General features: G+C 48.8%; 1 long non-coding RNA gene across 1 annotated transcript in view; it reads left to right on the forward strand.

Annotated features, from left to right (window-relative positions):
- Nucleotides 1-2844: 2844 nt before the first annotated feature.
- The window catches only part of LOC135806784 (uncharacterized), a 66068-nt gene continuing 47798 nt past the window's right edge, over nucleotides 2845-21114 (forward strand). Inside the window, exon 1 of the long non-coding RNA XR_010551272.1 lies at nucleotides 2845-3021. This is a non-coding gene — a long non-coding RNA (uncharacterized LOC135806784). The remainder of the gene's footprint in view (nucleotides 3022-21114) is intronic.

The following is a 21114-nucleotide window of genomic DNA, read 5'->3' on the forward strand; positions in this document are numbered from 1 at the left end:
AGCGTTTGATCGTGTCTCGCATGTCGGCCTCCTCCACAAGGTACGTAGCCTAGGCATAGATGGTCCGCTTCAGAGATGGCTGGCGTCATACCTGGACACCCGTTCCCTACAGTGCCTCGTTGGAGGGCGGACGTCATCTAGGTATACGACCTCCGCTGGAGTCCCCCAGGGAAGCATCCTTGGACCAACGCTTTTCCTGGCCTACGTCAACGACGCGCCAGATGTTCTCGCTGACGGCGCCAGCTTGGAAGCCTATGCTGATGATACAACTTTGTACAGCTTAGTCACCTCCCAGCAGACCCCAACAGTGGCCGCGCAGTCACTGCAGGTGTCCGTTGACCGACTGCACGAGTGGGGTCGTACATGGAAAGTGATGTTTGAACCGACCAAATCCCAGGCCATGACAGCCACCCTCAGACGTACCGGCTTAGATCTCACCCCAATCCTGTTTGGTGGCACACTGGTGCCCGAGACAACCACCATCACCCTCCTTGGTGTGAAGGTGGACGCCAAGTTGACCTTCAGCGATCACCTACGCTCCGTAGCCACCCGTGCACGCCAACGGCTTGGGGTCCTAAACAGAGCCGCCCACATACTCACCCCCGCCGGCCGGACGACCGTATACAAGGCGTTCGTACGACCAGTCATGGAGTATGCGCCTCTTGTATGGATGGGAGCTGCGCAGAGTCACCTCCAGCGTCTGATCAATGTTCAGCGCCGCGCGCTTCATGCTATCGGCCCTGGGGCACACCTACCCAGCCTGGCCATCCGCCGCACTGTTGCCTCGCTTGCCTGCCTGTACAAGCTGCACTACTTGCCTGGTCCTCCGCAGCTGCTCTCTGTGTTGCCACCGCGCCACATCATCTCTACCAACCCCAGAACTCGCAGCGAGCACGGTGCTGTCAGTGGCCATGTGGCCCATGACCACCAGCTCCAACACCAGCTGCCTGCATCTGCCCCGCTGGCACTGAAGCGCTCGTTCCCACACTGCAGCATCAGCGATTGGAACTCCCTCACTGCCGCTCTCCTATCCAAGCCTCCCCACAGCAAGAGAATGCAATCATTCAAAACGAATTTTTACCGCCATCTTCGCAGCACAAACTGGCTCTGGGCAGTCGATTCCCTATGAATAGTATGACGCTAAGACAGTTTCTCCCCCACAATCGCTCGTGTTAAGCCTTGGGTTTTTGCATCTTTCTCACCTGTACAGCTCTATCTTCTTCTTTTTTCATTGTTTTTGGTGCGTGTTTTTGGCCGTGACGCCAAGACCTCAGGTCGGCAGAGTCATCAATGCCCCACCATCACTGCTGCATCTCGGTGCAGCGCCTGCTCATTAGCTGTCACGTTTGTCCTAGTCTCCGTAACATTGTCTTTCCTTATTCTTTTCGAGCTGGTTATGTGAACGTAGTAAAAAAACAAAAAAAAACAAAAAAAACAAAAACACAGTGTTTCGGGGAATTCACCCCTCATCAGTTGAGCTTGAGTAGGCTGAGGAAGATTGTGCCTGAAGAGCACCACTTATATAGTGCTCTCCAGGCACAAACATCACCAGGGATACAAACTTACAGAGACGCTCCGTTTCCAGCGCGACAAACACCTCGTGAACACCAGATAGCAGCGTGAGTCAGTGTCGCTCCTGGACGGTGAGACAGACGTCGAGGACCCTGGGTAATTCGCAACGCTGTCACCTCCAAACCAACTAGTCGCAAGCCCGCGCTGGGCACAAGAGTACAAAGTAGTGGTTGCGAATTCGGCGATGATTAGTAAGAAAGGGTTGCTCTCCACACGGGAGCTCGCGCTATTCCACCGACTTTACTTGACACTTGACTGACTCACGACTGCCATCCAGAGCACATGAGAAGCCCATCAAACCTTCGACTCGGCAAACCTGCAAGAAAGCACCACTCCCTGCTCGATACACAGTGTTTCGGGGAATTCACCCCTCATCAGTTGAGCTTGAGTAGGCTGAGGAAGATTGTGCCTGAAGAGCACCACTTATATAGTGCTCTCCAGGCACAAACATCACCAGGGATACAAACTTACAGAGACGCTCCGTTTCCAGCGCGACAAACACCTCGTGAACACCAGATAGCAGCGTGAGTCAGTGTCGCTCCTGGACGGTGTGGAGAGCAACCCTTTCTTACTAATCATCGCCGAAGTCGCAACCACTACTCTGTACTGTTGTGCCCAGCGCGGGCTTGCGACTACTGTAAATATACAAAATTTCGGCGCTGCAAAATTTCGGCATTTCACGATTTTTGACATTTCGGCGGCGATTTATTTTCGGCGTGGGGTAGAGGGCATGGTATAGTGCGACAGATGTTGTGAAAATTTCATCGGCGTTTTAATTTAGGCGTTTTGGGTCGGTGCCGAATATAGCCGAAATTAAATAGCTGCCGAAAATTTGTATATTTACAGTAGTTGGTTTGGAGGTGACAGCGTTGCGAATGACCGAGGGTCCTCGACGTCTGTCTCACCTTAGCGGTGCATCAGTCATTAACGACTGATATTGTGTACGTACCGTAAAACTGTCGTAACTCCATCGATTTTTGTCCTGTTGCAAATATCGAAATCTGTAGATCAAAGAGGAAGCTCCAAGCTTTCCAATGGTGTAATCGCTTTTGCGATAGGAGAAAAGATGATAAAGATATGGCGCTCGAAAGTTTGATCGCGGCACTAAATAATTGTTCAAACGTCTCAAAATCATTTTTTTGCCTCGTGCTTCGGGGATTTCCCGTGGATCACGTGGTGTGCAGCCAGCTGATGACGTGTGGGTGTAATGACGTCGAAACTACTGATTGAGATGCAAAAAAATCCAGAGCTGTGCAAGAAACGATAGCGAAATGGCATTGGGATGAAATTTAGAAGTATTTCTTTCAACACGAGGCCCGACCTATGGCGATTCCCTGCGCTCTGGAGCAGGCTTTGTGGCACCCACGGAGTTGAGCGTGGCCTCATTCTCTTGGCAGCGGAAAGAGCGTTTCAAAGAGCCCCAGACTGTCAAAATCAAGCAAACAGAACGTAAGTTATGATGGAAATGGTGGAGTGAACTGCAATTGCGCATTTTCACGCGTTCAGTGGCTTAGCATGTAGATTATTCTTTATTTCCACGATGGCCCATGGCCAATAAGGAAGATAATATGATTCAAATCAGTCCAGAATCATATAAAATCAGTCTAGCAAGTAAGGAAACTGACACATGGCAGGGGATGGGGTCACGATGGGGTACAGTGTGAGCTACTACAGGAGCATATGGATGATAGAATGAGGCTAGACGCCATTGATTTTTAAAAACGCATGCTTGCTATTTGTTTCACGCAGGTCGGGGGGTAGTTGGTTGAAATTGTGAAGGGACAGGTTGATGGGTGAGTTGGTGTGTTGGTATGTGTGTGATGTTCTCAATGTGTATGTTCTCATGTGTCGTAGTGCATATGGCTGCTCTGTGATTGGTCGTGCAAGGTGAGGCTGTTGCAGGTGAAGGGGAGCGCGGATGTACTTGATGTTGTGGGCAAGAGTAACCTGTCGTAAGAGTTGCCGGGAGACTAATGTGAGGAGTTGGAGATGATGAAGAAGTGAGCTGTGATGGACTGGTGCAAAAAGGGGGATCCGCAGGCAGATACGGGCTGCTCGTCGCTGAACGCGTTCTAATTGGTCCTTCTGTGTGCGGGTGGTGTTGGATAACACGAGACTGCCGTACTCTATAACCGGGCGAATGTAGGCGGTGTAGATTACGAGCAGACTGGGGGTGTTAAGTTGGCCTCGTGTTTTACGAAGTTGGTGAAGGAGTTTTTTGGATTTGTTTATTATGTGCGTGACATGTGAGTTCCATTGGAGGTTGTTTTGTAGTATGATTCCAAGGTGACGGTGTTCTTTGACTTGCTTTAGGGGCGTGCCGTTAAGAGTGATGTTGAGTTGGTGGTTTGGTGTGAACGACAAGGTAACGGTCTTTGAGGCATTGACGAGGAGGTGCCATCTGCGCAGCCAGGTTGCGGCAGCTGAAACGGCTGACTGCAGGGAAAACTCCGATGTCAAACGGCTCTGGTGTGTTGCGATGAGCGCCGTGTCATCTGCAAATTGGCTGCACTTTGTGTTCGAGTTGGTGCAGGCAGAGGGCAGGTCAATGGTGTAGATCAAGAACAGCAGGGGGCCTAGAACGGATCCTTGGGGCACCCCTGCTGGTATGGCTTGCCACTCACTGAAGGCGTCGCCGACACGAACACGTTGACGGTGATGGGTGAGGTAGCTGACCATCCATTGCAGGGCGGTATCTTTCAGGCCGAGGTGTTGCAGTTTCTTGAGGAGACCGGCGTGCCAGACTCTGTCGAAAGCCTTCGAGAGATCAAAAAAGCAAGCTGTGACGGAAAGACCTTTATCTCGGCACAGGAAACCTCGTGCACGAGTCTGGCGAGCTGGAGTTCGGTGCTATCATTGGCACGAAAACCGGATTGATCCACTGGGAGGAAGGGTGTGACGTGCGTGTAGAGTCGCTTGTGGACGATCCTCTACTGCACTTTACTGATAACGCTGAGAAGTGATATAGGCCTGTAGTTTGTTACCAATGATCGTTCGGCTTTCTTGTATAGTGGGCTCACAGTGGCATCACGCCAGTCCTGTGGTTGTTCACCTCTCCGAAATGACTCATTGAAAAGTCGGGAGAGTGACGGCGACAGCTCACGCGCCGTGGTCTTGAGGAGTCTTGTTGGGATGTCGTCAAACCCAGGGGCTTTGCAAGGATTAAGGGCTCTTAGGAGTTGTTCTACCTCGGCGGGTGTGGTGGTGATTTGGGCAAGCTCTCTCTCGCCGGATGTTGGTAGAAGGATGCCGCCGACTGGCTCGTTGTCAACTGAGACGGACTTCTTGCTTTCTGAAATGAAGAAGCTGTTGAATGCTTCTGCCTGCTCTAAGTTCGATGTGTGCTTCCTGCCATCATGGTTCAAAGCTGGCATTTCCTTTCTTGGTGAAATTCGAAGGGTCTTCATAAGTTTGTAGAGGTTTGGGTGATTTGTATGGGTTTGGTCACAGTGGTTGTCGGCATTGGCTGATTTATGAACGAATTTGGACTTGGCACTGCGGAGAAGAGTTGTTGTCTTGTTTCGCTGAGTTGTGAACTGGTCCCAGTCTTCAGCCGTCCGTGTCCGGAGGTATTTCCTGTATAACCTGTGCTTTGTACGGATATTATTTAGCAGATCAGGCGTCATCCATGGGCGTTTTTGAGACACTGCAGATGATCTAGTCAACCGGAGTTGAGTGCAGAACTGATGTGCGGTGCGAAGCAGAGTGTCACGCCAGAGCGACCACAGTTCGGTCAGCGAATATGACGGCAAGTCAATGTCGGGTGGCAGGAGTTGAGTATAAGCTAGCGCTTCTCTCAGGGCGCCAACGTTCTCTGAATTCCAGTTCCAGGTCCAAGGTGGCAGGTTACGTCTGCCACGCTCATCTGCTGGTGGCTGCATGGAGATAGTTCCCTGGATTGCTACGTGATCTGAACACCCAAACGGTGCTCTGGAAGAAAGTGTGACATCCTCCGGAGGGAGATTGGAGATGACTAGATCGAGGCACGAATTTAGATAGCCTCGGCAGATGTGGGTGGCAAAGTTTACATGCTGATGGAAACCATATGCATCGATAAGATAGCTAAGTGCGTCACCAGCTCTGTCTGTGACATCAGAATCCAACCAAGAGCTGTTCTTGGAATTTAGGTCGCCGAGGAGGATGAATGGCGCTGTGGTGTTACATTTCCTGAGACACAATTCAAGTTCGCGGCAGAATAAATTCGGATCAGAGTTTGGTGGTCGATACGTGCATCCCACGGTGACTGTACGATCTGAGAGTGCAAGCTCTACCCACACTGACTGGAAGCTTGGCATGACGACTGTTGTTAGGCAGTAGATGCACCTCTGCTGCGTTTGCATGTTCAATAGCTAAGAGACTTGAATAACGACTGATAAAGACTGATATTAATTTTCCTTTGTTACTCCTTCATTGGTTGATGTATTTTGACTGTCGCTGCAAATTCTCTATTATTGTTTTGATGTTGGAGTTCGGATTGAGTTTCTTTCCTTTCTTCCTCTTCCTTCAACTATTTCTTGTCCCTTTGGTAGGTATTCTTTTTTATTTTTTCACTTTCTTTTTGCTGTCCCACCCATGGAAATATTTCCCGGTGGGTCTGGCTTATCGCCTTCGAAGGAAGTGAATAAAGGAGACATTATAATAATTCAAACAGTACTTTGGAGGCGGTGGGAAAACAGTTTCGTAATAAGTATTCGCATACAACGACGCAAATCAACACAATTCAGTAGACACTTCTTTTCTATCAAACGTTTTCTTTCCCTTCTCTTCAGGATAGTACAGGGAATGTTGTAAATTTGAAAAAAACACATAACTTATAGAGAATGAAAGAAAGAAAAAAGTCAACACTTCAACATAGGTGTTAAGATGACTAAAGTGTTAGAAACTCAAAAACAAACAGCTGCAAGTTGTAGACAAACACGTTTAACACATCAGGGTACACTTGTCACACTTTTGCGAGGTGTGACACCAAACAACTGCAACGATAACACATTCTCCTTTTGTACACATAGTTCTGGATCTAGTTTACGAATATACAGAGCTTCTAACACAGCAAGATGTAACTTAGACCTTCCCCGAGTCAAAATGGAAAAGATATCATCACTATACAACTTACGACAACTAGCATAGCCCGACAAATGACGCTTGATGGACGATAATAATAATAATAATACAATGCGTCCTGAAACGGAAACGTCCTGAAACGGAAGGCTTTCTCATTGCTTGCCAGGATCAGGTGATTGCCACGAGAAACAATATGCGCCATATCCACAAGAGGCATGATGTCGTGGACCTCTGTCGTGTATGTGGTGCACCCGGAGAAAATATGGACCACATCATCGCCTGCTGTCCAGCCCTGGCACGGACTGCATACATTGCCCGGCATAACTTTGTGGTCCAGGCCCTGCATCGTGCGCTGTGTAAGCAGCATGGATTACCCAGCAGTAAGCAGCTGGTACAGGTCACAAGTTCTGCCAGTTGCAAGCTTATGTGGGAGATTTCCATTCCCACAGATCGAGTAATAAAAGCGAACAGACCAGACCTGGTGCTGGTTCTGGATGATCGGGCACTGCTCTTGGACGTCAGTGTCCCATTGGACCACAGGGTCAATGAGAAGGTGCAGGAGAAGATCAGCAAATACCTGCCCTTGGCCGCAGAGCTGAGGAGGATCTGGAACAAAAAGATAACTATTGTTCCAGTTATCATTGGTGCTCTGGGTGGTGTGTCAGGAACGAGCCGCAGCAACATCTTAAGCCTTGGGCTCCACGCGTCCGTGATCCAGCGGCTGCAGCAATGTGCTATTCTGGGCACCCTGAGAATAGTGCGGTCGGTGACCATGCCACTCTCCCATCCATGGATGGGAGAATGGCATGGTCGGAACGGTCGGTTGACCTTATGTTAGCCTGCCTGTAATGTCTCGATGTGTCTCAGTCTGTGTGTTTTATGATTGTGGTGCATCATGTGCTGTGTGACGAGCCGAGAGGCGTGAATTTCTGCCATATGCCCCCAGTCATGTATTGACTTTCTCTGCATATGCCGTTTTATCTCGTCTGAGTTTGTCTTGCTTGGAGTGTCCCATGTGCAGCATGCTTGGTGTTTACTACTTCAGTAGATCTGTTATACATGACTGTGATGTTATGTGAGTATCGAAGTTGGTATAGTTGAATTTTTCTCTCATGAAGTTTATCAAAATTTTGTTCAGGATTTTCTTTTATCTTCATTGATTGGTGCTTCACCCTTGGGTCATATGGATCCCGGTGCTGTGCTTCATGCCTCCTTTCAAGCTTTCTTTTTCTGCTTTGGGAGTGAATAAAGTCGTCGTCATAATAATTGTTGTAAACCACCAGTTCTCAATTGGGAAAGGCCTTCGCGCTTATGGCATTGGTATTCGTTGAAATGTTGTATTTCGACTCCGCCGTACCGCTGATGTTGCTGCATGGCACACGCTATATGCGTTGTGTGCGTTTTGCTGTATACGCTGTTATGTCCAGTTTTATATGTTTATGTTTTGCATGTACGCTGTTTTTGCATGCTATAAATAGCTGGTGTTCTTAGTGTTCATTGTTAATTATTCGATGAAGTGAAATATACTGTCTAAAGGAAAAGAGTTGTCCTCGTGCCGTGTGGTCGTACGATCCTGACAATTTAGAGAATCTTAGAGGGTTCACAACATTTGGCGACCACGCCAGGATAGGAGCGAGCATGGCAGAGGAACTATGGAACAATTTGGAAGCCAGCTTTATCGACAATGGAGAGCGGTTAGGATTAGAAGGCGAGTTGTTGAAGGTACATGTGGAGCAGAGGCTCCAACAGTACGCGGAGCGTGAGGAGCGCAGTGCCAGACGGCGAGAGGAGGCGCTCCGCACCGAGTTTGCCAAAACACTAAAGGAGATTAACGAGCGCATCGCCAATGCGCAAGAGGGTGAGGGTAAAGCCACGATGGGAGGTACAGAGGAATCTCCCAGTCACAGCGGTGGGCGTCAACCGGTGATGAAAATCCCCTCATATGATGGAACGCAGCCATTGGAGCGTTATCTTGACCTGTTCGAGGACATCTGTTCCAAGAACGAGTTCGAAGAAAGCGAATGGCTGCTGCGACTGCGCATCGCGCTAGCGGGTAGCAAAGCGGAGAGGATATGTATTGGATGCAATAATTACGAGGAAGCAAAACGAGAGTTGCTTGCCTCGCTCGGAAAGACTCCGGATAAAGCGTGGAAGACATTGCTGACAGGCAAGCAGCGGTCAGATGAGTCGTTTCATCAATACGTTGTCCGTGTTTGCCGAGAGGTAGAGGTGTGGGCCACACTCGCTATGACAGAAGATGGCGAGGTGGACACCAAGTATAGCGCCGATATAGGAAAAAGGTCCCCGGTGCTGCAAGCAATGGCAAAGCAGGTAATCTTGGAGCAATGCGGACCTGAGATGAAGACGTACCTTGTCGAACGGCAGTGCTACGGGATGTCACTGCGCCAGGTACAGGAGCACGGCGCGTCTTACCAGGTCGCGCACGGACGACAGGGTGATACTGCCAGGAAGCCAGTAGAACGATCCGTGCCAAGGACCACGGCGTCGGCACAGTGCATGGCGATATCGGTCGCAGATGCAGAGAAGCAGCTAAAGTCGCTGCCACAGGAAGGGAGAAAGGGTTTTCTGCAGCGAGAGAGACTCTGCTGGAACTGCCTTAAGTATGGCCATATGGCCAGAGAATGTCGGTCAGGCTCGAGATGCACGAAATGCCAGAGGAAACACCGCCTGCTAATACATGATGTGTTGGATAGAGCAGGTTACAGCCGGGAGAAACCGACTGAGATAGTTACGGAGAAGAAGGTTGGGTCGTGCTGTCTACACTCGCCAAGTGTGCGGCTGATGACCGGAGTGGCACGAGTTGAGGGAAGAACTCGAAACGCGAAGGTTCGAGTGTTCCTGGACTCGGGTGCTGAGGCGTCATTCGTGACTGCAGCGTTGGTGTCAGCAATCGATGCAGAACACGTTGGGGTTGAAAATGTAGAGGTGAAGCCGTTCGGCGCGGAACCAACCCAACAGCGCATGGATAAGTACGCCATCACGATCCAGGGTAGCTCCGCTAGCATTCGGGTACGCGCGTTCGTGAAACCAACGCTTGAGCTGGACCTGAAGTGCGCAAGTCCGCAGACCATTGCGCAGTGGCACAGTTGGGGAGTAGAGCTGAGTGACAAGCCTCAACAAGGGACATCAGACGAAATACATATGCTGATTGGTGCAGACTATATCAACGCGGTACTGCACAGCAAGAAGGAAGTTAATGGTGAGACGGTGTGGAACACAGAGATAGGTAATGTATTATCTGGTCCAGCGTCTGCACCAAGTCGTAACAGTCAGCCGGTGACCGTGTCATGTATCACAGCCCACATCGACAAACTATGGCAGTTGGATGAACCTCCAGAACAACATCAGCACCTGCCATCTTTCCCGCTATGTCGCCAGGGCAGCGGGTACCAAGTGGGTCTCTTGTGGCGAAATGAGCGTCGCCCAAAGGATAACTATGCTCAAACTAGAGTCATCGCAACGCGGCTTCTTGAAAAGCTGAAGAGGAATGGGAAGCGTGCGCTCTATGATGATGTGCTGATCAGGGAGTACCGCGAGCTTGGAGCAATTGAGCTGGAGCCATGTGAGAGCGATGCCGGGTACTATGTACCGCATCATGGTGTATTCCGCGAGCACGCTGCAACCACGAAGTTAAGAGTGGTGTTCAATGCCTCGGCGACGGCGCCAGATGGCAAGTCGTTGAACGACATGGTTGACCCTGGACCGTCGCTATTGCCGAGTCTCGCAGGTATGCTATTATGGTTCCGTGAATATAAGAGCGCGCTGCAAGCGGACATCCGCAAGGCTTTCTTCATGGTCGCGGTTAATCCCGAAGACCGTCCGTACCTGCGTTTCTTGTGGCCTGGTCGAAGCGACAGCGATGAACTGTTAACCTGGAGGCTAACGAAACTGCCATTTGGCGTAAACTGCTCGCCATACATGCTTACTGCGGTGATTCAGCATCAATTGAAGGAGCTACGGGCGTTGTCTGCACCCAAAGAGCGAGAGCGTATTGATCTCTTGCTCACGAGTTTCTACGTTGACGATTTGGTCTCTAGTGTCTCAAATGCCTCGGAAGCTAAGGAGATGCAAGAGTTCAGCGTGCGTGTGCTTACGGATGCTGGCATGGAGTTACGCAAGTGGCGAGGCAACGAAATCCCGTGCGATCCAGAGGCCGGAGATAAAGTTCTCGGTCTGAAATGGAAAACCAGTGATGACTTGCTCAGCATAGCAGCGCTAGGCGAGTCCGATAGGCCGTCTGTTTGGACCCGGCGATCCCTCCTCAAGTGTGTTGCGTCAGTGTTTGATCCGCTAGGTCTAGCAGCACCGGCAGTTGTGCCCGGAAAGATACTGCTACAGCAAGCCTGAAAAGTCGGAGGCGACTGGGATGATAAGTTGCCTGATGGCATCGCAGCCGCATGCGCGCAATGGTGGGGAGAGTTGGCCGAAGTGGTGAGCATTGACATACCACGTTGGATTTGCTGCAATCTTGACACGCCGATTGCGCTTCATGCCTTCGCCGATGCCAGTGAGAAAGCGTTTGGATGTTGTTTGTATGCAGTCGTCAATGGACAGTCGCACTTGGTATTTGCCAAGGCCAAATTTGTACCCGTGTCTTCACCCACGTTAGCCTTGAGTTACAAGCAGTATGTCTAGCGGCTCGCTACGCTGAGTTTGTGGTGAAGGAGCTGCGTGTGACCGTCACGCAAGTCTATGGCTGGACTGACAGTCTCACTACCGTTCATTGGATCAGTAATCCATCGTACAAATGGAAAACATTTGTGGCTAACCGCGTCAGTCAAATCCAAGAGATATCGAAAAAGGTCGGCATTGTGTGGAACCATTGCCCGGGCCTTCACAACCCAGCAGATTTACCGTCGCGTGGGAGTAGTGCACAGCAGATCCGTAGTCCGTTCTGGAGGGGCGGACCAACCTGGATCACGGAGCCCAATGACTGGCCCACCGCATCCTCAACCGCAGCTACAGATGAGTCCAGTGTAGAAGTACGAGTGTCAGCCACCACCTGTAGTCGAGAATCTGATAAGGAATGAATCTGATAAGGAATGGTGGCTCCGATTCAGTAAATGGTCGAGGGCACAGGGCATGGTGACTCGGATGTTGCAGTGGAAGCACACTGAGCCTCGTGCTGAACTCTATTTTGCAGCAGACAACGTATTGTACCGCATCGTTCAAGCCGCATGTTTCGCTGAGGATCTTGAGCTGATCAAGCAAGGTCAACCAGTGAAGCCCGGGTCGAAGGTGTATCAGCTTGCACCGTTTCTGGATGAGCATGGAGTGCTCAGAGCCGGGGGACGACTTCAGCACAGCGAGTTGGCGTATGGAGCCAAGCACCCAGTCCTGTTAGGCAAACATCATCTGACCGAGTTGCTGTTGGAGAAAATGCATGTTGAAAGGATGCACCAAGGTGTAGAAGGAGTCTTGTCGTTCATCCGTCAGAAATTCTGGATTATCGGTGGTCGACGGGCGCTACGCAACATTACTCAGCGATGTGTTACATGCCGCCGCTACAAGGCTAAGGCTGCCTCAGAAGTCTGCCCGCCGCTGCCGGAAGACCGAGTTGTTCACGAGAGGCCGTTCGCAACTACCGGCATCGACTATGCTGGTCCGTTGTACGTGCGCCGTGGTGAGTCATCTCCGAAGGTATGGATAGCATTGTTTGTGTGTGCCACCACCAGAGCAGTTCACTTGGAGGTGGTCGATAGTTTAAGTACTGAGTCATTCTTGATAGCATTTCGGAAGTTTGTCGCGAGACGTAGTTTGCCGTCTCGGATCAGGTCTGACAACGCTACAACGTTCAAGGCGGCATCTGACAAACTGAGTGTGCCATGGATGTTCAATCCTCCAGCTGCACCATGGCATGGAGGCTTCTATGAGAGAATGGTTGGTACAGTGAAGAGTGCCTTGAAAAAGGTAATGGGAACAGCGTTTCTGAAGGTCCAGAAGCTTGAGACCCTCTTGTATGAGGTTGAAGCAGTGGTGAATAGTCGTCCGCTAACTTATGTGTCTGATAGCCTGGATGAGCCACCAGTAACCCCTGCAATGATGATGGGTAACATCTGGATGTCGTCAGAGAAGCCAGCAGGTACCCTGGACGCTGCGCAGATGTCATCGAGATTGCGTTACCTCAGTCGGACACTGGAGCATGTCAAGAATCGTTGGGAGGTGGAGTACCTAAGTCAGCTGAACAAGCACCAACAGACCATGTCGCGCCCTTTAACTATGGGTGATGTTGTCTTTGTTCTCGATGATACCAAGCGCAAACAGTTCTGGCGTTTGGGACGGATCATCGAGTTATTCCCTGGTCGAGATGGTAAGCGTCGTGTTGCCAAGGTTAAGTTGAGTACCAGTACCCTGTTGAGGCCAATCCAAAGGTTAGTGCCATTAGAAGTATCGTCACAGGACGTGGCCCCTGGGCTTGCCGATACCGCTCAACCTGCTATCGTCCCTCAGCAGCCAGCGTATGAACCGTCAGCACCGTTACCACCACCACGGCAGCAGGAGATGACGCGTTCTGGGCGCGTAGTCAGAGCCCCGGATCGTTTTTGACTTGTGTGCATTGTTGTACGGCGGTGAGAAGCCCTTTGGTGGGGAGAATGTTGTAAACCACCAGTTCTCAATTGGGAAAGGCCTTCGCGCTTATGGCATTGGTATTCGTTGAAATGTTGTATTTCGACTCCGCCGTACCGCTGATGTTGCTGCATGGCACACGCTATATGCGTTGTGTGCGTTTTGCTGTATACGCTGTTATGTCCAGTTTTATATGTTTACGTTTTGCATGTACGCTGTTTTTGCATGCTATAAATAGCGGGTGTTCTTAGTGTTCATTGTTAATTATTCGATGAAGTGAAATATACTGTCTAAAGGAAAAGAGTTGTCCTCGTGCCGTGTGGTCGTACGATCCTGACAATTTAGAGAATCTTAGAGGGTTCACAACAATAATAATAATAATAATAATAATAACACGGCCTGGCTGTGTTCAGGAATGCATCAGGACATGAAGCTGACCAAATAAGAAAGGAGATTATTATTATTATTTTGCTTGTTCACGTTGGCATCAACCTGCATAAAGCAGGTATATAGCCTTCGCTTAAGCTGCCATAAAAAAAGAAAGCTCATCCTAAGCGAGAGGGCTAGAGGAAAAGATAACGGTAGCGAGATACAGAATACAAAAAAATACAATGAGTTAAACATACGTATACAGTTCAAAACAAAACAGAGCAGAGCCGAAGTTACTAATCGGAGTGACGAATGCGTTGGTTCCGATTGATCCATCAATCGACAAAGGGGTCTAATCCGTTAATATTGCAAAGAAGAAACCGACTGCAGTTGCAGATCTCCAGGCTAGGGCCAGCATATTGCCGATTCTGGATAGGTCTCTGCAGCATTTGATGTGGTAATTATTATCATAATTAGTGATAAAATTGAAAGAGTATCTAGAGTATCTAGTATCTAGAGTATCTAGTGTAATTGTATCCGATATTATTGTTAGAGTATCTAGTGTAATTGTATAACTTCAGCCACTACACACAGCACACATTAGTTCCTTCCACTTTCGACGATCCTGGGCGAGCTGCCTCAGTGCAACTAGATCCTCGTGTGATGTGAGGGAGTTTGTGGATCTGGAATTTTTCAGGTCGTTGTTGATAGATCGCGGGAGGGTTGTTCTCGGGCGGCCTCGGAACCCTGAGCTTCCTGGTTGAAAGTATGCTGACATAGCCTGCTGGACCGGGGATGAGGTGTCTAGTCGAAGCATGTGGCCAAGCATTCTCCACCTAGCAGACTGAATGATTCTGCTGAGTGGCTTGGAGCCAGTGCGCTTGTACAGTGCTTCATTGCGTATTATACGGGGATATTTGACCCCTATGACTGCTCGTAACTGCTGGCGGTGGAACGAGTCAAGTTTCTTTTCTTGAGTCTCGGTCAGGCTCCATGTTCTGCACTTATAAAGAAGTATTGGGAGAATAAAGCTGCTGTATAACCTAATCCGAAGGGGTTCACGGGCATGGTTACCTCTTAGCCATATCACCCACAGCTGATGTAAGGCACATGTTGCTAGACGTTTTCTCCGACTGATATCTTCCTCCACTCCAAGCATCGATCCTAGTTTGACCGTGTTCCGCCATCGCTCGTCTACTCTGTCCTTTTCTCTTTTAATTGTAGTATATTCGGTTTTGGCTTCATTCATTTTTAAATTGTATTCCGCGAGGATGATAGTATGGGTTGATTGTCGTGCAAATATTGTAGGCTGGTGCTGATGAAGTCTACGTCATCCGCATACGCTGTTTCATTGGGCAATTGAAGCTGATTATCCAATGCTGGTCGCGGTGAGAGTCGCTCTCGAATCAACCTCAATGCAGCCTCGAGGTAGACAGTAAACAGGACTGGCGATAGAGAATCACCTTGTTGGGTTCCATTATGTGTGACTAATGGTTGGCTGAGAATGTTATTCAGCTTTACTTTTATTGTGGTGTCTGTCAGAAGGCACCGGATGATGTGCAGCTCATCATGATCAATGACTGATAACAGGATATCGACCAGCCTGACCCTCGATATAGTGTCAAATGCCTTTGACATATCAATGCCTAAGATTGAGATCTACGACGCAACCCGTTGGCATCTTGCTGATAACCACCGATAGCTATATACCACGTCTCCAGTACTTCTCCCTGACCGGAACCCGCTCTGGTTCAGTGACAAGTACCCGTTGATAGCTGGCTTGATCCGCGTCAGGATGACCAATGAAAGAAGTTTCCGTAGGGTGTTCAACAGGGTAACTGGCCTTACATTTCCAGGAGGACCTCTTTTCTTTCCCGGCTTTGGTATCGGGATCAGTAGCCCATCGCCTAGCTTGAGTGATTTGTCTTTGGCATCATTGTTGAATGTAGTGGCAATGTTCGAGAACAGTGCTGGTGTTCCATATTAGATAAGTTCAGCAGGTATCCCATCTGGTCCCGAAGCTCGACCATTATTCAAGCGCTTAGCTGCGGCATGTACCTCTGTCTGCTTTATAGGGTTTTTAAGGTCTTCCTCCGTCCGTAAGAGCCGATATGACTCCAGAGCAGGATCACAGAATATAGCACGGAAGTGTTGCCTTGATGCTTCGACTGATTCACTAGGTTGTGCAATGAGTTTGCCATCAGAGTCTTCAACCACAACTGGTGACTGCTGCTGTCGGCGCAGTAGTCGTGTTGCTTTGAACATTTTTGCGTCGTCTTTCATTTGGTCTATTTCAGCTACACGTTCGTCCAGTCGAGTCGATGCTAACTTGAGGCATTCCTGGCGAATTTGGTGTGCCAGCCTGTTGCGTCGTGTTGTCATTTCTTTTACCTTCGTTCCATCTCTGCACGCCGTAATGTCGAGACGCAGTTTGCGTTTCTCTGCTGCTAGCTTTTCAATTTCCCCGCTGAAGCCATTTCTATGCGTCTTGTTTGTTTTAGGGACGCGGCCCACCGATGTGTTTGCTGCCTCACTCATAGCGTTCACAATATACTGCAGATGTTGCCCCGCACTGACACCTTCCTGCTCTCTGCCGAGGTCCTGTAGATGTTCGTTGATAGCCTCTCTGTACTTTGCTTTCTTGGTCGGGTCACTAAATTCTGATATATTGAATTTTGCATTGCTGGATATGGCTACTGGGGGCCTCTTGAGCTTCTTGTACAACTTTGTCAGGTTGAGGTTTGCCAGCACAAGACGGTGATCGCTTTCTAAGCTTGTCCCGGCGTATGATCTGGCATCCGTCACCACAAACCTTTCACTGTGACGGCAAAGGATATAATCTATTTGGTTGTAAATGGGTAAAGGTGGACCTCCACTAGGCGCCAGCCTGTCCATGTGGTGATATGTTCTGCACGGTGCTGAAACGCCGTGTTACAGGCAAATAGGTAATTGCTGGACGCGAAATCAGCCAAAGTCTGGCCGCTGTAGTTGCGATGGCCCCTTGAGTGTGAACCAGCATAAGATATGGAGTGGCAGTCACTGGGTGGTCGTTTCCCAAGTTTTGCGTTGAAGTCTCCCATCAGGAACAGCAGCGATGAAGACCTTAGTTTTTGAATTGTTTCCAGCAAGCTGTTGTAGAACTCGTCTAGGCATGAATGGTCTGCTGCAACGCGTGTTGACGTCGGGGCGTAGACATTTACAAATGAGCACAGCGTTCTCCCGGAGAGCCATAACTGTAGCACGGCGATACGGTCCGACACCTGCCAATATCTATATATTCGGTGCAGTAACTGCTTTTCCACCACGAATCCGAGTCCATAATGTCGACACGACGACGAGAGACACAGTAGACGGTAGTTGTCAATATTTCCATCGTAGCCTTCGGAGATTTTAGTCTCCTGAAGACAGCAGAGTCCAACTCTGTATTTATTGAGGTCTGAAATAATTTGATTTGTTTTTTGAAATTTGAAGTAAGTCCACGGACGTTGAACGTACCAATGCGAAACAAGCCCTCGCCTTTCGCTCCACTACTCAAAATACTTCCACAAGCTTGCCTGTTTCCTGGCGAAGAAGACATTACCCATGGACCAGCCGAAGCTGACGGCCATGACCGAGCGGCGTCATTCGCTCTCCAAAAAGAAAGGAGATGACCAAAATATTCCAGAACCTCGGACTGAAGATAACGATACAGACAAACCTGAAGAGAGTCGACTTTCTGGACGTGACATTGGACCTGACCACCGGAAAGTACTGTCCTTACCGGAAACCGAACGACAAGCCGATGTACATCAACTGCCAGTCAAATCATCCACCTACAATCATACAGAACCTACCTGCATCGATCAACAGAAGACTAACAGATATTTCCAATGATGAAGACGTCTTCAGAGATGCGACTCCGATCTACAGTGACGCGCTGAGGAAGAGTGGATACCGGGAGAACGTACGGTATTTTGACGAGCGTAAAACGGACGAGACAAAAAAAGAAGAAGAAAAGGAATTGCCCCCGGAACAACCCACCATTTAGCAAGAACGTCGCCAACGACGTCGGACATCGCTTCCTCCAGCTAGTGGCCAAACACTTCCCCAAAGGCTCAAGCCTCAACAAAATCTTCAACCGGAACTCTGTAAACGTTAGCTACAGTCGCATGCAGAATATGGCCACTATCATCAAACAACACAATAACACGATTCTACCACCCAAGAAACAAGCTAACGGAGGTGACAACGACACCAGGACTTGTAACTGTCGGGCGAAAGACTCATGTCCACTGAACGGAGCGTCTCTAACGGAGAGCATCGTGTATAAGGCAAGAGTCATCGCAGGTATAGAGAAGAAGAAGTATACTGGATTAACAGCAACAACATTCAAACAACGCCACTATAACCACCAATCCTCATTCCGCCACAGACAACACGAGAAGGACACGTGCCTATCCCAGTACGTCTGGACCAAAAAGGATGAAGGGAAGGCATGCAGCATTCAATGGGCGGTACACCGCAGAGCAGCGGCCTACAGCAACAAAAGCAAAAGGTGCAACCTGTGCCTGGCAGAAAAATTGGCAATCGCGCAAGCACCCAAGCACCTCTCTCTCAACAAAAGGAGTGAGCTTGTGTCGAAATGTCGCCATGAGAATAGGTACTACCTTCGGAACTTTAAACCATCTACAGCCATCACCTAATTAAGTAAGAGACAACCGGCTCCAGTGGAAGTCACCTTTCACCACTGCTGTCATTCACACTTTTACTTTTGGATTTGCCTCATGATGCAGTCATTCACGCTTTGCACTGCCGCCATTCACAACTTTTAGATTTGCGCCATGCTGCAGCTATTTACACTTTGCTTTGTGAGTATATAAACCAACACTGATCCAGATTTCTCATTACTGTTTTCTGATGATCGCTTAGTGCGTGAAACTCGGAGTAAAAACACTTTCTCTGTCCTCCTATTGTTTGTTTTAATAATAATAATAACTTTATCAGGATGACCCAAAGGCTGACCGCCTATCGTGGGGTCGATTGATCAGCTCATTTCTCCCGCAGCTCCATCTGTACTTCCATCATGACCGAACATCAACTATACCTCCATTTGTTTAATTATTAGAGCTACATTGTACATGTATATCCGTAGCCTGTGCAGTCATGGCTGCTAAAATTCACAGGTCATTAGCCTTTGGCGGATTATGCCGGCATAATATTTGGCATAATCTTGGGATTTCGTCAAAAAATTATGCTCCGGCATAATATACGGATTCCGACGTGTAAGGTCGGCATAATCTTTCGGTTTAGACAAAACATTATGCTTTGGGCATGGCCGTGTGTGTATGCGTGGTTTCTCAATCCTCTATGTGTATGCGTGGTTTCTCAATCCTCTATGTAGAGCGTGAATACATAGTGGAACCGAGCATAATTCAGCATAGTTCAGCATATTTGTTGGCATAATTGTGGAATAATCAAAAGCATAATTTGACGATTGGCCGAGCATAGTCCGCCAATGGCTAGAGGTCATGACTTCGTAACATGCAGAAGGTAGACACGACTGTAGACACGACTGTACGCACGACTCTACGCACGACTGTACGCAGCGTTTTGTGGACTACCCGGCAGGCCGTCACTATCTCGTTCGCGCCGGGCCGCGGGGTACCTGATAAAGGCGGATTCACCGGCATCTTCTGCTATATGTACTGTATCAATGTGAGAAAGAACTTTGAAGGAGACGAGTTCGAGCATACAATAATGTATTTCCATGATTTCTAACCTGTTTTCATTGAAAACACTATGTGCATGACCTCCGAACCCTTTACTGAGTAGCATGCATACCACGGCACCAGCACTACTCATGTGCATTGAACACAATAGTGTAGCCTACATACTACAACTACTGTAGAACTGTAGTACAATCCGAAGTAGTTATGCTCCTACCTCCGAAACTTGGATGCCAAATAATGCTCCAAATTCTCAACCCGGTTGAAAATTCTCGCAGATGGGGGAGGCCAAGACATCGAGCCGCAACAGCCTGAGTACGACAATGCTGAGCAACCTCATGACCATCCAGTGCAACCGAGGTTCAGAGACAGGCCTCAGATTCAAGGCAACACCAGCCATGAGGAAAAGCCTGCCCGCAAGCGGTTGCGCGATTTGCTGGAAGAAGTTCTTGAGTAGTTAACTGACATTAACATTAGTAGCAGCGACGGACTGATTGTGTACTTCTCTTGCACGCATATAATTTTTTCTATTGCGTTTACAGGACGTATTCCGAGAATATCCTCTGTAATAAGACATCGTCTTACCACTGTTTGTCATACTGTGCAGTTCATATGCAATGTTCTTAAAAGTGGCAACTGTTATGCGTGTTCTGAACAGTAAAAAATGTGTTCTGGGGCCCCAACAGCAACCCATTTTCCTAAACAAATTCACCGCGGGGCCCCTGCCCGCTGCACCCCCGCCGGGGATACCCCCGGACCCCCGTCAGATTTTTCTCTCTCCAAGCGTGGCAGCCCTGCAACCGCCAAATAGACCAATCCCCTTCTTATTGTATTGTATTGTATTTATTTAAAAGGATTCTCCAAAAGCAAATGGATGCTTATCACGGAAGTCTCCCACATAAATATCGCAAGAAAAATGGGAAAATGGGGGAGAGGAGAGTGGAAGATGAAGCATGGGAAGAAGGGAAACAAGTACCTAAATATCGAGGTATAAAAGCAGGAGAGAAATCGACGAGGGAAGAAATCACCTCTGCAGATAATAGCGGGACATTTAGATGAAAAAAACCCAGCAAGGATTAATTTCAAGGAAAAAAATTTCTCAAACGGAAAAGTTCGGAATTCCAGTCAGAGAATATCTATACTGTGAGTAATGAGCCTTTAGAGCAATGCGAAAATTGACAGAGGACTGAACGCAGCGGATGTGTTCTGAAAGTTTGTTCCATTCCACAGATAAACTGAAGACAGGGGATTTAAGGAAATGGGCGCCAGAACGAGGTAAAACTATAGAGGACGGGTGACGACAACTAAGGGATACATTGAATTTGAAACGAATTAGCAAAGACGGAAACTGGTAAAAGACATGATGAAAATACAGCAATTTCTGGGTTCGAGCAAGGGGGCAACTCCGCAGTCGCGTGGGAGTCTGTGACAGAACGCTCACTCCTGCCGTTGTGACAGATTCCAGGGCCACGTTGAAGGGCCCTATCCCACCACCCATGGCTGCATGCTTCTGGACGTTTTTTTAGGTTTGGATCCTGCGCACGGACAGAATTGGCTAGAAAATGTGAAAAAATTGTAAATGTATTTGTTTGGCTCCTGGGTGGCTCGCCAACCGTGGCACTATGCCGGAATTTTGAGTTTTTCCGGCCTGTGAAGCCTGTCAGTGAGGCGCAAGAACTTTAAGGTGGCAGACTACCCAAAAATTCGCTGAAAAATCGAATTTGTAAATTCATATTGAGTGCTACGTCAGTTGAAAGAGCATGAATAGCTGCAAATTCTCTGAAAATTGTGTCCCTATCGGCGAAGCCCGCCGCCGTGC

This window comes from Sycon ciliatum, chromosome 1 (assembly GCF_964019385.1).
Source record: "Sycon ciliatum chromosome 1, ocSycCili1.1, whole genome shotgun sequence".
NCBI lineage: Eukaryota > Metazoa > Porifera > Calcarea > Leucosolenida > Sycettidae > Sycon > Sycon ciliatum.